The 13,820-nt window shown below is 37.8% G+C and overlaps 1 pseudogene; it reads left to right on the top strand.

The window, feature by feature from the left end:
- The first annotated feature begins 8,048 nt into the window (after nt 1-8,048).
- On the top strand, nt 8,049-9,354 carry LOC118576216 (annotated as a pseudogene).
- Nucleotides 9,355-13,820: the final 4,466 nt, after the last annotated feature.

Genomic DNA, 13,820 nt, shown 5'->3' with positions numbered 1-13,820 from the left:
TGCATCTGATCACACAGAAAAGAAAGAAAAATAGGCAGCAATAACTTCACTAATTATGATTCTTTTTGTACACTGATGTAATTTTATTTGTCCTTGACTGAATGTATATTAGAGCTCTTGCTTTTAAAATCTGTGTCAAGCAGAACCCCAGTGTGGTGTGGTAATGGATGAACTTATTCTCATGTTTATGGAAATTTTTATCACCATAATGTCTCCAATTACATACTTTTGTGTCTCTGCCACACACTAGTGTATTTCCGAGCTGCTATTGGAAGGACACCACATTTCCATTTGCTAGCAGGCAAATAAATACAAATTCTGTTCCATTGTTTAAAATTTTGTTCCTTCTTTAATCATCCATCAACTGTGATAGTCAGCTTTGTTTGTTAGTAAAATTTTAGAACTCAGTATGAAAAAAATGCAGGGGGTGCCAGTCATTATATGAAACTTGCTTCATCTAGAACAATCACCCTCTATAGACTCATTTATTTTAATACAAGATTCATGTACAAAGAGTCTCAAATTTCCATCTGATAAGATCCAAGGTTTTCTGGGGAGCATCAAAAAGACCAACATTCCCTGAAAACTGCTCTCTAATAACTAATATCTCTGTGTAACTTGATTTTTAATCAGCTCATAATAATTTACATTTACATACACAAACATGTATATGCATGTACCCACATACATGGACATTTCATAGATGGAAGTACTATTGCCCTGTGACCTTCAAAATGTAAAGAGTATCTCAGGTATGGCATCTAAGACTGTAAGTCTTTCTCCACTTCAATTTTCAGCCCATTCTTAATGATTTAAAACTCTTCTGTAGAGCTTCAAGGTGTTACTCTTGGCTTTACCCAATTTTCAAGTATTAATTATTTGATTAAATTTACTTGAAAGTTTGTAACACTTCTTAGACAGTTAAAGAACATTCTTCCATCTTTAGCCATCTAAGTAATGAAAGTCAAAACTACACTGAGATTCTGTTTCATTCTAGTCAAAATGTCTGTAATCTAAAAAGCAGAAACCAACTCAAACATGATTCCCACTGTAATCTCAGCACTGGGGAGGTGGAAGGGAGGGCAGTGAGAGTGGGAGAAAAGACTTACACATTCAGATTTTATCTCATAAGAAACTGAAAGTAGTTGCTGGAGAAATGGCTCATGGAAAATAAGTCAGCTGCTAGTAGTACCCACACCAGCCTGGCTCAAAACCACCTGCAACTCCAGCTTCATTGTATCTGACAATCTCTTCTGGCCTCTTGTCTTCAGTGGCATTCTTGTTAGACTCTGCACTCTTGCTTTAAATGGGCTAATAAGCCTGTACATTTGGTGTCTGGATTAATGAATCTATAAGAAATGTGTCTTAGAGTTCCATAATGAGAAACATTACTCATTTATACCGTGCCCTAATCTAGAATATTTCTCTAAAATTTCTGATAATAAATAAAACACAAAATAAAGGCTATTTTACATCAGATACACCTAACCCACTGCTTCATATTGAAGACCAGCCTACATGTTTCTTTATTCCTCAGAATCAGGAGCACACTGTGTCCAATGATCCCATCTAGGTTAACGGGTTCAGACTCATGAGTTCTTCATATATATTTATAAATAATAGGAATAAATGATTACAGCAGGAATGCATATACATATTAATTGGTGATTATCAAATACATAACAAAATATATTATATTTGCAGAAGAATATAAACTTTGCTTAATGATAATCCTTTAATTGAATATATCTAGGTAATTGGCATGTTTTCTGTATTTTATTTTACAATATACCAGTATCTTACAAGTGTGGAACAAAACAGTTTATGATATGAACTGATAATTATTATAACTTTGAGTAATAGGCACTTAAAATATGCATGTTGGCTTATGTGTATTTGATGCTAATATAAGTTGAATAGCAGAGTAAGTGTTAATAAAATATGAAAAATTTCAAACACATTAGGTTTAAAAAGTAAAATAGAGAGGCTAATACATAACTTATATTTATTTTCAGTGAATTTTCAATAAGTTAGAATTTTGCTTTTTTTTGGAAATGAAAAAATTTCATTGTTTATAGATGAACATTTTAAAACATCCATCAAAATGCCAAACTTGACTTGGACTAGATTCTTGTTCTTGCTGTTTTAAATTAATCAACATACTTGTAGGAAAGTATGTGTTCTACATTTTATCTATTTGTTTGGTGATATTTTAATAAAAGACCAATCTTAAAAAGTCAAAATTTGCAATAACCACTTTACAAAGAATATTGCGTATTGGTCATGCAATTCAGTGGTAGAATATTCCAATAACATGTATAAGAAGTTTGAACCATGTCATAGGATCATAAAAAGGTCCTTGTATATGGCAGATATCTCTATGTTTAGTAAACACTTACCATATACACATAAGTACAGCAATTATTACCCTGTAAAGCAATGAGGTTCTGAGTTTTTAAGAATTTTATCGAATAACATGTGCAGATGTCAGCAAAGCTAAAGGACTTGCCTTCAGAATAGGGAGACACTGTCCTGGATTCAGCTGGAACATCAATAGTAAAGGGCTGTGAAATGCAGCAGCATCCTGAATCCAGGGGACAAAGTCAAAATGTGAAAAAAGTAAATTTGATTTCTTACATTTAAAGTTGTCATTTCTGTCACATTTGAACCTGATTTACAGGTACACAAAGGATAAGTGGATCACAATTGTTTTCTTGATTTCTGACTCAAAAAGCCAGCAGCATTACTGTCAGAGCAAAGAAGCTTTGTATTTCTAGCTCCTACTCATATTTTTTTGTGCAGATAGAAACAAAATAGCTTCTGTGTTTAAGTATGTACTTGTTTTACTTTTGGCTTCACAATATACTCTCATTTCAAGAATGTGATTTTAAACTCTAACTGTCCATTGGGATTAATTTTTTACTTCGCTAGTTTTATTACCTGAACAGATGATAGTTAAACTTTTGGACACCTGTAATGTATTTATAATACCTGTTTTAATGTTACCTGCTTTTTTAATGTCTGTGCCAATTTTAGAGTGTTCTTTGATTTTCTCATTACCAATCATAATTTGGTAGGGTTTTTTACAGACCTTAAAAAACACATGATAGAATGTCCAACAATGTGTATTGAACCATGTTGTATGCTGGCTAATTTTTGTGTCCCCGTAGCTATCCACTCAAATTGTTCTGGGAGGCATTAAAAATGCATGGGAATCATAAAATCATTTTGTCTGGCTTTTGAAATTATTTAAAAAATAAAAACAAACGTTAGATCCAACCATTGAAGGAAGATTTTTGGTGCATTCTGTCCAATGCTCCATGAAATACATGATTTTCTATTATTAATAGTATCAAATAGATATGTTTCCTCACTCTTTACGACTCAAAGTCAATGTTTGCTCATCTCCTCTGGATGGTTACTTTCTGGCCTTAGGAAGTGAACTCATTGATGGTTTTGATTACCTCTAATTTTTGGTCCCCTATGCTATGGATTCCAGCAGCTTAGGCTCCTTGGTCACCTCAGCTCAGAGAATCCCCTGGACACCTTCTCCTACACCATGTACTGAAGTCTCAGTTGCAGGCCTCACATCGTGTGCTACCATTGCTCAGGGAACAGTGTTACTCAATGCCTGAAATTTTAATAAACATCATGAAACTTGAAGTTCTACATATTTCTTCTGTTTGTTATTGTTGTTTTGTTATTGGTATGTTTCCTCCCTTTAAAATACAAGTCTATTTCAAGCTGAATGGAGTTTAATTTTATACAGTAATTAGTAATCGTTGTGATATGAAATACTTCATGGGAGCATAATTCTTTATGAAATTAATTTCCATCCCAGATAAAATTCTATGGTTATAAGGAATAAAGATAGTCTGAAAAATTTTATCAAGCCTATGTGGAAGCATTGGGCTCCGTTCTGGTAGGACTGAGAAGTATGTTAAATGTGCCTGGTATACGTTTAGATGTTTTAAAGTATCTATGGGACTGGAGAGATGGATCATTTGGAGAGGCATTTCCTAAGCAAGCATGAGGATCTGCCTTTAGATCTCCAGGGCACACAAGAGCTATGAAGAGTGTGATTTCCTTCTGATTTCTTATTTTAATGTGTTATTTGGGCAACATTATAATAATGCTAGCCTCTTCAAGACAGCTATGTGTCAAATAGTTTTGTTTATATGATAGTATATTTTATCAATCTGCTTACCCATTTTTTGTTGTTCATGTTGTTTTGTGGGTCTTTTAAATTTAATTATGTAGAAAATTGAATTGAAACAAGTGTTTCTTTTTGTCCTGAATATGGTGACTGATGATGCCCAAAGGGGGAAAATCAAGGAAAATTCAAAATTCTTCACACTTACGTTTTTCATCTAGCTTTCATGTTATGACTAGGTCCTGTGATATATTATTTCACATTAACTAAATTAAATTGAAAAGAGAAAGAATCAGTAATGAAGATTATGTATTCTATGATAAAATTATATTGACAATATATTTTTCTTGAGGTTCTGTAAAAAGAAGTATAGCTAATTCCACTTTAGAATTTTACTGATATATTAGATATATGTTAAAGTTGAAATATATGAATTTTAATCAGAACACATTACATGAGTGTGCATGTATAAGCAAGCTAAATATATAAACAGAAACTTAATTTATACAACAATCTTTAAAATGGTCACCCAGATTGTAAACAAGAAGCTAAATTAAAGTGGTTAACAGGATATATGTTTTAACAAAACTTTATTCTGGAACATAATGAAGTCTGTTGAGAGGCACACCTAACTGAAAGTTATTACAAATGCAAGTCTCATTCTGTGTTTTCAGTAAAATTAAAATCATAAGTTTTCGCCTCTAGCATCCAAGTCTTTAGAATAATATAACACATACTCAACTGATTAATTATAAGGAGGACCAAGAAGTCTGCGAGAAATGTCAGAAGACTTGGAAAATTCCAGGAAATGATAGTAGGAAAAAAGTGAGTGAAAACTACAGCAAAGCAATGTGGGCACTTCCAAAGGAAACAAGTCAACTCGTTCAGGCTGTTGAATTAAATTCACTGCCATGTCTGTTCTTTGAAAACTACACCTTCATGTTGCCTGTGCAGCCTACAGTGAGCTCTTGTGCAGTATATGTGAGGCCCTAGGTTTGAACATCAACAGCACAGACAAAAAGAAGAAATTAAAAACAACAGTTATGAATCATGTAACAGGCTACAAATTTAGTGAAAAGTACTAGATTTCAGGAAACACTAAGTAATAAATACAGAGCAATTTGAACACATACCCTGAGATTCTCTTGAACAAAGACCTTAATTCTTATGGACACCAGTTCTTAGCACAGAGCATTTCTGCCCCCTACTGGACATTTACCAATTGTCTCAGAAAATTTTAGTTGTTAAAATTGGGTTTATTCTATTGTAGAATTGACGGATTTAGTAGGTAAACATATAGAAGGTACAGTCTTCATTTTAGATAAAATAAGGTAATTTTGTAAGGATACTTCGACATAATTATAATATAAATGCATCATAAATGCAGAATGATGGACTGAGTTTAAAACAAAAGGCCTTGCTAATATGATAAATGAACAATGGCAATAATTTGTTTATTATATAAAATTCAAATGGAGTTGAGTGTTCTATTTTAATCTGCTACCTATATCAGGCATGTTATTTTCAGTGGTTTGGGGATAGAACACTTTTTTTTTCTAAAGGACTGTGGCCTGAAAGATGGACCCTAACATAGTTCAACTGAGCTTTTGTAGCTCCTTAAGAATTGGGGCTTCTGGTGTTATATTTAGAAAGTGATCTCCAGTGCCAATGCATTCAAGAGTACTTCCTACTTTCTCTACTATCTGGTTCAGAACAACTGGATTTATGTTGAGGTCTTTGATCCACTTGGACTTAAGTTTTGTGCACGGTGACAGATATGGATCTATTTGTAGCCTTCTACACATTGACATCCAGTTATGCCAGCACCATTTGTTGAAGATGCTTTCTTTTTTCCATTGTACATTTTTGGCTTCTTTGTCAAAAATTATATGATCATAGGTATGCAGGTTAATGTCAGGGTCTTCAATTCAATTCCATTGGTCCACATGACAGTTTTTATGCCAGTACCAAGCTGTTTTTATTACTATAGCTAGCTCTATAGTAGAGCTTGAGGTTGGGGATTGTGATGCCTCCAGAGGTTGTTTTATTGTACAGGGTTCTTTTGGCTATCCTGTGTTTTTTTGTTTTTACATATGAAGTTGAGTATTATTCTTTCCAGATCTGTGAAAAATTGTGTTGGTAATTTGATGGGAATTGCAATCAATCAATGGTACCTGTTGAAACTGAGAAGCTTTTATAGAGCAAAGGACATGGTCAACAAGACAAAGCGACAGCCTACAGAATGGGAAAAGATCTTCACCAACCCCACATCTGACAGAGGGCTGATATCCAGAATATATAAAGAACTCAAGAAATTAGACAACAAAATGCCCAACAGTCCAATTAAGAAATGGGCTATAGAACTAAACAGGGAATTCTCCACAGAGGAAGTTCAAATGGCTGAGAGACATTTAAGGAATTGCTCGACATCCCTAATTATCTGGGAAATGCAAATCAAAACAACTCTGAGATACCACCTTACACCTGTCAGAATGGCTAAGATAAAAAACACAGAAGACAGCTTATGCTGGAGAGGATGTGGAGCAAGGGGAACTCTCCTCCACTGCTGGTGGGAATGCAAGCTTGTACAGCCACTTTGGAAATCAATTTTTGGCACTTCCTTAGAAAATTGGGAATCCATCTCCCCCAAGACCCAGCTATACCACTCTTGGGCATATACCCAAGGAATGCTCAATCATACCACAAGGGCATTTGCTCAACTATGTTTGTATCAGCTTTGTTTGTAATAGCCAGAACCTGGAAACAACCTAAATGCCCTTCAACTGAAGAATGGATAAAGAAAATGTGGTACATATACACAATGGAGTACTACTCAGCAGAGAAAAACAATGACATCATGAGGTTTGCAGGCAAATGGATGGATCTAGAAAAAATCATCCTGAGTGAGTTAACCCAGACTCAGAAGGACAAACATGCTATGTACTCACTCATAGGAGGATACTAGATGTAAAACAAAGATGACTAGACTGCTACATAACTCCAGGGAGACTACCTAGAAAACAGGACCCTAGGAAAGACCCAAGAATCACCCAGTGACAGATAAATGGATGAGATCTACATGAACAACCTGGACGACAGTGGGAGTAATGAAGGGCAAGATTTGAGCGAAAGAAAGTTTAGGGGAGCAGGATATCCCAGCTGGATCAAGAACAGAAAGGGAGAATGAGGAATAACAGATCATGATAATTGAAGACCACATGAGAACAGGAATAGGCAGAATGCTGGAGAGGTCCCCAAAAATCCACAATGATACATCCTGTATAGACTGCTGGCAATGTTTGAGAGAAAGCCTGATCTGACCTAGTCTTGTGATCAGATGACTAAACACCCTAATATCGGTGAAATTATTTAGGCCACTCCACATAGTTAAAAGGGAGGTTTATTTTGTGGGGTAACTTACAGTGAAGGGGTAGGTTGCAGGGTCTGGCAAAGGTATAGTGTATTCCGGTGGTGTTCTCTGGAGAACTCTGCTCAGTCTCCCTCCAGCATCCAGGGTCCCGGAACCAAGCGTGCCTCCCCTCTCGATCCTCTGTCTTCTGTTTCCTTCTCTGCCCTGCCTTGTGGTCGCGACCATTACAGAAGCCTCAATGGGGGTTGGAACTTCCCAGCCAATGCTGGGATGGCTATGCACTACATCTCCCCCTTTTGTCTAAATAAGAAAGTTCTAACCTAATACAAGACTATATACAAAGAGATGGTTATCAAACATTGTCCAGGAGTAATGAGGGATAATGACTTAGATAAGTTGGAATTACAATAAGTGCAAACAATATCAAGCAAAAAACACATAGTAAAATCCAGGGAAGTCTAGAGCTTGGGTAGGTGGCATGGTGGATGCACTTCCAGCAGTGGCGGCTGGGACGACAGGGGGAAGATGGGTCAATCTCAGAGTGGTGGCCCATGGTCCTGGAGGTGGCAAGAATGATGACAAGGACAACGAAAAAGAAATATGAACCTCCTGTCCCAACCAGAGTGGGGAAAAAGAAGAAGAAAACCAAAGGACCAGATGCTGCTAGCAAACTGCCGCTGGTAATGCCTCACACTCAGTGCCGCCTAAAATTACTGAAGTTAGAGAGAATAAAAGACTATCTTCTCATGGAGGAAGAATTCATTAGGAATCAGGAGCAGATGAAACCATTGGAAGAAAAACAAGAGGAGGAGAGATCAAAAGTGGATGATCTCAGGGGTACTCCCATGTTTGTGGGAACCTTGATGATAATCACGCCATTGTGTCCACATCTGTGGGCTCAGAACACTATGTAAACATCCTCTCATTTGTGGACAAGGATCTGCTGGAGCCAGGCTGTTCAGTCCTGCTCAACCACAAGGTGCATGACGTGATAGGGGTGCTAATGGATGACACAGTGATGAAGGTGGAAAAGGCCCCCCAGGAGACCTATGCAGATATTGGGGGACTGGACAACCAAATCCAGGAAATTAAGGAATCTGTGGAGCTTCCTCTTACCCATCCTGAGTATTATGAGGAGATGGGGATAAAGCCCCCTAAGGGGGTCATTCTCTATGGTCCACCAGGAACAGGTAAAACATTATTGGCCATAGCAGTAGCGAACCAAACTTCAGCCACTTTCTTGAAAGTGGTTGGCTCAGAGCTCATTCAGAAGTACCTGGGTGACGGGCCCAAACTCGTTCCGGAGCTGTTCCGAGTTGCTGAAGAACATGCACCATCCATTGTGTTTATTGAGGAAATTGATGCCATCGGGACCAAAAGATATGATTCAAACTCTGGAGGTGAGAGAGAAATTCAACAAACAATGTTGGGAACTGTTGAACCAGTTGGATGGATTTGATTCGAGGGGAGATGTAAAAGTTATCATGGCTACAAACTGAATAGAAACTTTGGATCCAGCACTTATCAGACCAGGCTGCACTGACAGAAAGATCGAGTTCCCTCTGCCTGATGAAAAGACCAAGGAGCGGATCTTCCAGATTCATACAAGCAGGATGACACTGGCTGATGATGTAACCTTGGATGACTTGATCATGGCAAAGGATGACCTCTCTGGGGCTGATATCAAGGCAATCTGTACAGAAGCTGGTTTGATGGCCCTGTGGGAACGCAGAATGAAAGTTACAAATGAAGACTTCAAAAAATCTAAAGAGAATGTTCTTTATAAAAAGCAAGAAGGCACCCCTGAGGGGCTCTATCTCTAGTGACCCATGGTTGCCTTCAGGGAAGTTAATGAATTCCCCGACCTGGGAAGATGGGAAGCTGCCCCAAGGAATCCATTTTTCCAGTGAGTTTTGCTGGTAAAGCCTATCTTGAAGGATGCTGTGCAGGGTGCCCATCAGGCATCTCCATCTATGGGTCATTGTGTTGTGCTGCTCTCTGCTCCCAATAAAGGGTTGTCTGGTTTGAAAAAAAAAAAAAAAAAAGGCCCGGGTTCGTTTCCCAGCCAATGCACCAGCCCAGCTAGCTCAGTCGGTAGAGCATGGGACTCTTAATCCCAGGGTCATGGGTTCGTGCCCTACGTTGGGCGCCAGATATCGGTGAAATTATTTAGGCCACTCCATGTAGTTAAAAGGGAGGTTTATTTTGTGGGGTAACTTACAATGAAGGGGTAGGTTGCAGGGTCTGGCAAAAGTATAGTGCAGTACGGCAGTGTTCTCTGGAGAACTCTGCTTGGTCTCCCTCCAGCGTCCAGGGTCCTGGAACCAAGCAGACCTCCCGTCTTGATCCTCCGTCTTCTGTTTCCTTCTCTGCCCTGCCTTGTGGGCGCAACCATTACGGAAGCCTCAATGGGGGTTAGAACTTCCCAGCCAATGTTGGGATGGCTATCCACTACACCCTAATTGTTGTGCTGGAACTCTCGTCCAATAACTGATGGAAGTGGATTCAGAGATCCTCAGCTAGGCCCCAGGTGGAACTCCAGGTGTCCAACTGTCGAGAAAGAGGAGGGTCTGCAAGAGCATGAATTGTTGAATCCAAGATTGCAAAAAGCACAGGAACAAATAGCCAAATGAATGGAAGCACATGAATTATGAACCAAAGGCTGTGGAGCCCCCAGCTGGATCAGGCCCTCTGGATAAGTGAGACAATTTAATAGCTTGATCTGTTTGGGAGGCATTCAGTCTGTGGGACCAGGATCTGTCCTTAGTGCATGAGTGGGTTGTTTGAAACCTTGAGCTTACACAGGGACACTTTTCTCAGTCTGGAAGGAGGTGACAGGACCTGCCTGTACTGAATCCACCAGGTTTAAATGAATCCCCAGGGGTGCCTTGATCCTGGAGGACATGGGAATGGAGGGGAGGTGCTGGGGGAAGGTGAGGGTGGGGGCCGGAGGAGGGAGGACAGGGAAACCCATGGCTGATGTCTAAAATTTAAAACACATAGTAATAAACAAAAAAAAGAAAATAGAATAAAATAAAATTAAAAAAAAAAGAATTGGGGCTTCATGAATAGTTACTGGATCATAGAAATGCCAGAATCTGAGATTCCAATACTATTTCAGGAGCAAGTCTGATATGTGGGACTAGATTAGTTCTATGAACATGTGTTCTATACACAAGCAAACTTGGTGGCTGAAGAGCCTGCTTAGTAAAGATTATTTGCTGGAAGTTGTTGTCATGGTCTTTGAACTTCCCAGTCATAGGAATGGTGATCCAAATGGAAACATTGATAAAATCTCAAGATTCAGGTAGATTTTTATAGCAATAATACAAAACACCGGTAACAATCTTACATTGTACATGAAAGCAGTAAGGATGACAGCCCACTGAAACAAAGAAAAAAATGCATGGAATCAGTGATAGCAGTTATGATCAAAAGAGTACTTGAAAAATACTGTAAACATGAGAACCTCTTCATCACAGAATTTCCACCTGCATCAGTGGCTTTTCTCACTGTTGTAACAAAGTATCTGGCCAAAAGAGCTTAAAAAGGTGGAGTTAATTCAGGCCTACATTGGGGGAGTCATTCATGAAAGCAGGGCCAGGGACCTAGCAAGTCACATGGCATCACTTTCAGAAAGCAGAGGAAGGGGAGTGGTTGTGCCGAGTTATCTTTGTATTTTTTATGCAGCCAAAAATCTGAGCCTGCCTTAGTGTCAGTTTTCTCACCACTTAATTAATGTAACCTAGAGAAAGCTATCACTGACATGCTCAGAGTGTTCTTTCTAAGGTGAGTATAGATCCCTTCAAGTTGACAGGGGTTCTTTGCCAAGCTGAAACCCTATTACGTTCCTTTTCACCCCAAACCTTCTACCTTTTGTTGAAATAAATTATAGACACCTCACAATGCACTTAGCATTCAGCTCTGCTTCAAAAGCCTGCAGAGTCTTTAACAACTGTGTTGTGTAAAAGTATAAGTAGCAAAAAGAAGCTTCTTAGAATCATGATTTCTTCATGTTACTTATTGTTTTACACACACACACACACACACACACACACACACACACATTCTCTCTCTCTCTCTCTCTCTCTCTCTCTCTCTCTCTCTCTCTCTCTCTCTGAGTCAGTTTAGCATCGATCATTTGTATGTAGATTTATTGTTGACCATTTTGGATTGGAAAATTACTCATTCCAGGAGGAAAAATATTCTACTTCTCTCCATCAGCAGCCATTTCCTTCCTATATTTCTTTATATAGTGGTATCATGGAAATTGTGTAAATAAAGTTTATTCATGAATGAAATTCTTAAAAACCAAATAATAAGAAAAAGTATAAGAATGAAGTCTCCTTTGAGACTATGTGTATTTTTTAACATGAGTTCTTGAACAATCAAATCACATGTTACTTAAGTTTAACAGAGTGAACAGAATGAACAGAATGAACATTCTCATTCCAAAAGGAAGGCGTGAGAGCATGATCCTGAAACATTGCTCCAAAGGAAGACCAAAATACATAAATTCACTAAATCCTTAAGGCTCCATCCTAGTTACTTAGAATTTGAGATGGAATCATGTGGTCTCTTGGCTTGTGATACCATCATCTGGGATGCAAAGTACTTGAGTAACTCCACTTCTTCTGCTCTGTTGCCTGCAGGAAGGAGAGTTTCTCTCTTGGTCTGGCTCCACTCCATTCCTAAAGCTTTCTGAGTCAGAAATTGCACATTTCTGACATCTTTAGTGTCCTGGAATTCTGATTGTAACTTCACCTTCACAGTTCCATGCAATGGCCTCCCAAAGCCTCCCTGCAGAGACTCCAAACCCAAATAAATGCATTACTTGACCTCAGCATCTCTCTGAAATTGTGGACCAGTACTCCTTCAGTCTTGCATCTTTCATGCCTATAAAACCAGTACACCTTAGACATCACTAATAAGTTCTGCTGCAGCTCAAGTGGGTTCCTGGCTTCCTTGGACCACAGATGTTGCTAATTCTGTATGACTGAATCTGCAAATTCATTTTTAAGTAATGTGTTTTTAGTAGCAAACCCCTTCTGCAACACTCTCGGGTCAGACTTTCTGCATTTAAATAAATACTGACTTCTGGAAGTTGGAATTCTTTGTTTTAGTTACTTTTCTGTGGCTGTGATAAAACACCATGGACAAGGCAACTTATAAAAGAATTCATTTAATTTGGCTTCTAGTTCCAAGGGTTAGAATCCATGAGATCTATGCCTGTTCAGTTAAAGGAGAAAGAAGTTTTCCACATTATTAATAGTTTTCCCTTAGCAATTTTTGAGATGTTTCACTGATGGGAGTGAAATCACACATTTTTTAAAGAAATCAAACTGATGAGGTTGTCATATATAGAAACATAATTTTATTGTTTGATAGTTTCTTGGATTGTAAAAACTAGGCTGCATATCCAACACCTTAGGAAGAATGGAAATTTACAGATATTATATTTAATGTGTGCCAGAAATAAACAAATGTGAATAAACTCTCATACAAAGCTATATTATGCCGTGTAGGAAAAAACTTGAAAATGCCCATTTTAATTCATTCCTACCAGTAATATTGTCCTTTCTCTTTACCTATCTCTTTCTCTCCCATTATCTTTACAGTTAAGTATTTGGTCCTGGTAATGTCCCCAATCATGCTAAGTAAACAATGTATAAACTGTAGAAAAGCAATATAGATCCATCATACAGCCTAATGGAACTAATTAATATAAAGCACACACCATTCTGAAAAACATAATGTAATGGCCAATAAATCTTTAGGTGTAAAAATATTTAAGGATGAAAATTTATGTTATGATAAATATGGATGTTTTATCTCTAAAGGAAAAATATATATCAAGTGATTCTTAGGAATTATTACAAATGCAATTAGTTTTAAGTTTTAATTGTACATCTTCAGAGTATTCATTTAATAACCTGTCATGTACTAAGAGAAGACCTTGGAAAACATGGCATTTTTATGATCTAGAACTAGAAGTCACACAACATCTCTTCTGACCTGTTGTGTTAGTTTTGGCAGTTACAAAATGTGTCCATTTCTGGACAAGGAAACAGAATTTATCTTTCAAACACAGGATGCCAATTCTCATCATATGACATTATTAGACAAAAGATATTATCACACACGTTCTCTGCAACACAAAATATGACACATATCCTAATTTTTATGCCATTGTGTTAAAATGTGGATGAGGGAATTTATGATACTACTGCTGTTCTTAAACAAGAGGGAAGAACTCCTAGTTCCGAGAGAAAAAAAAAGTTCATGCTTACCTTGAAG

Source organism: Onychomys torridus, unplaced genomic scaffold (assembly GCF_903995425.1).
Source record: "Onychomys torridus unplaced genomic scaffold, mOncTor1.1, whole genome shotgun sequence".
Taxonomy (NCBI): domain Eukaryota; kingdom Metazoa; phylum Chordata; class Mammalia; order Rodentia; family Cricetidae; genus Onychomys; species Onychomys torridus.
Note: the sequence above shows the minus strand (reverse complement) of the source record. Positions and strands in the feature narration are given on the sequence as shown.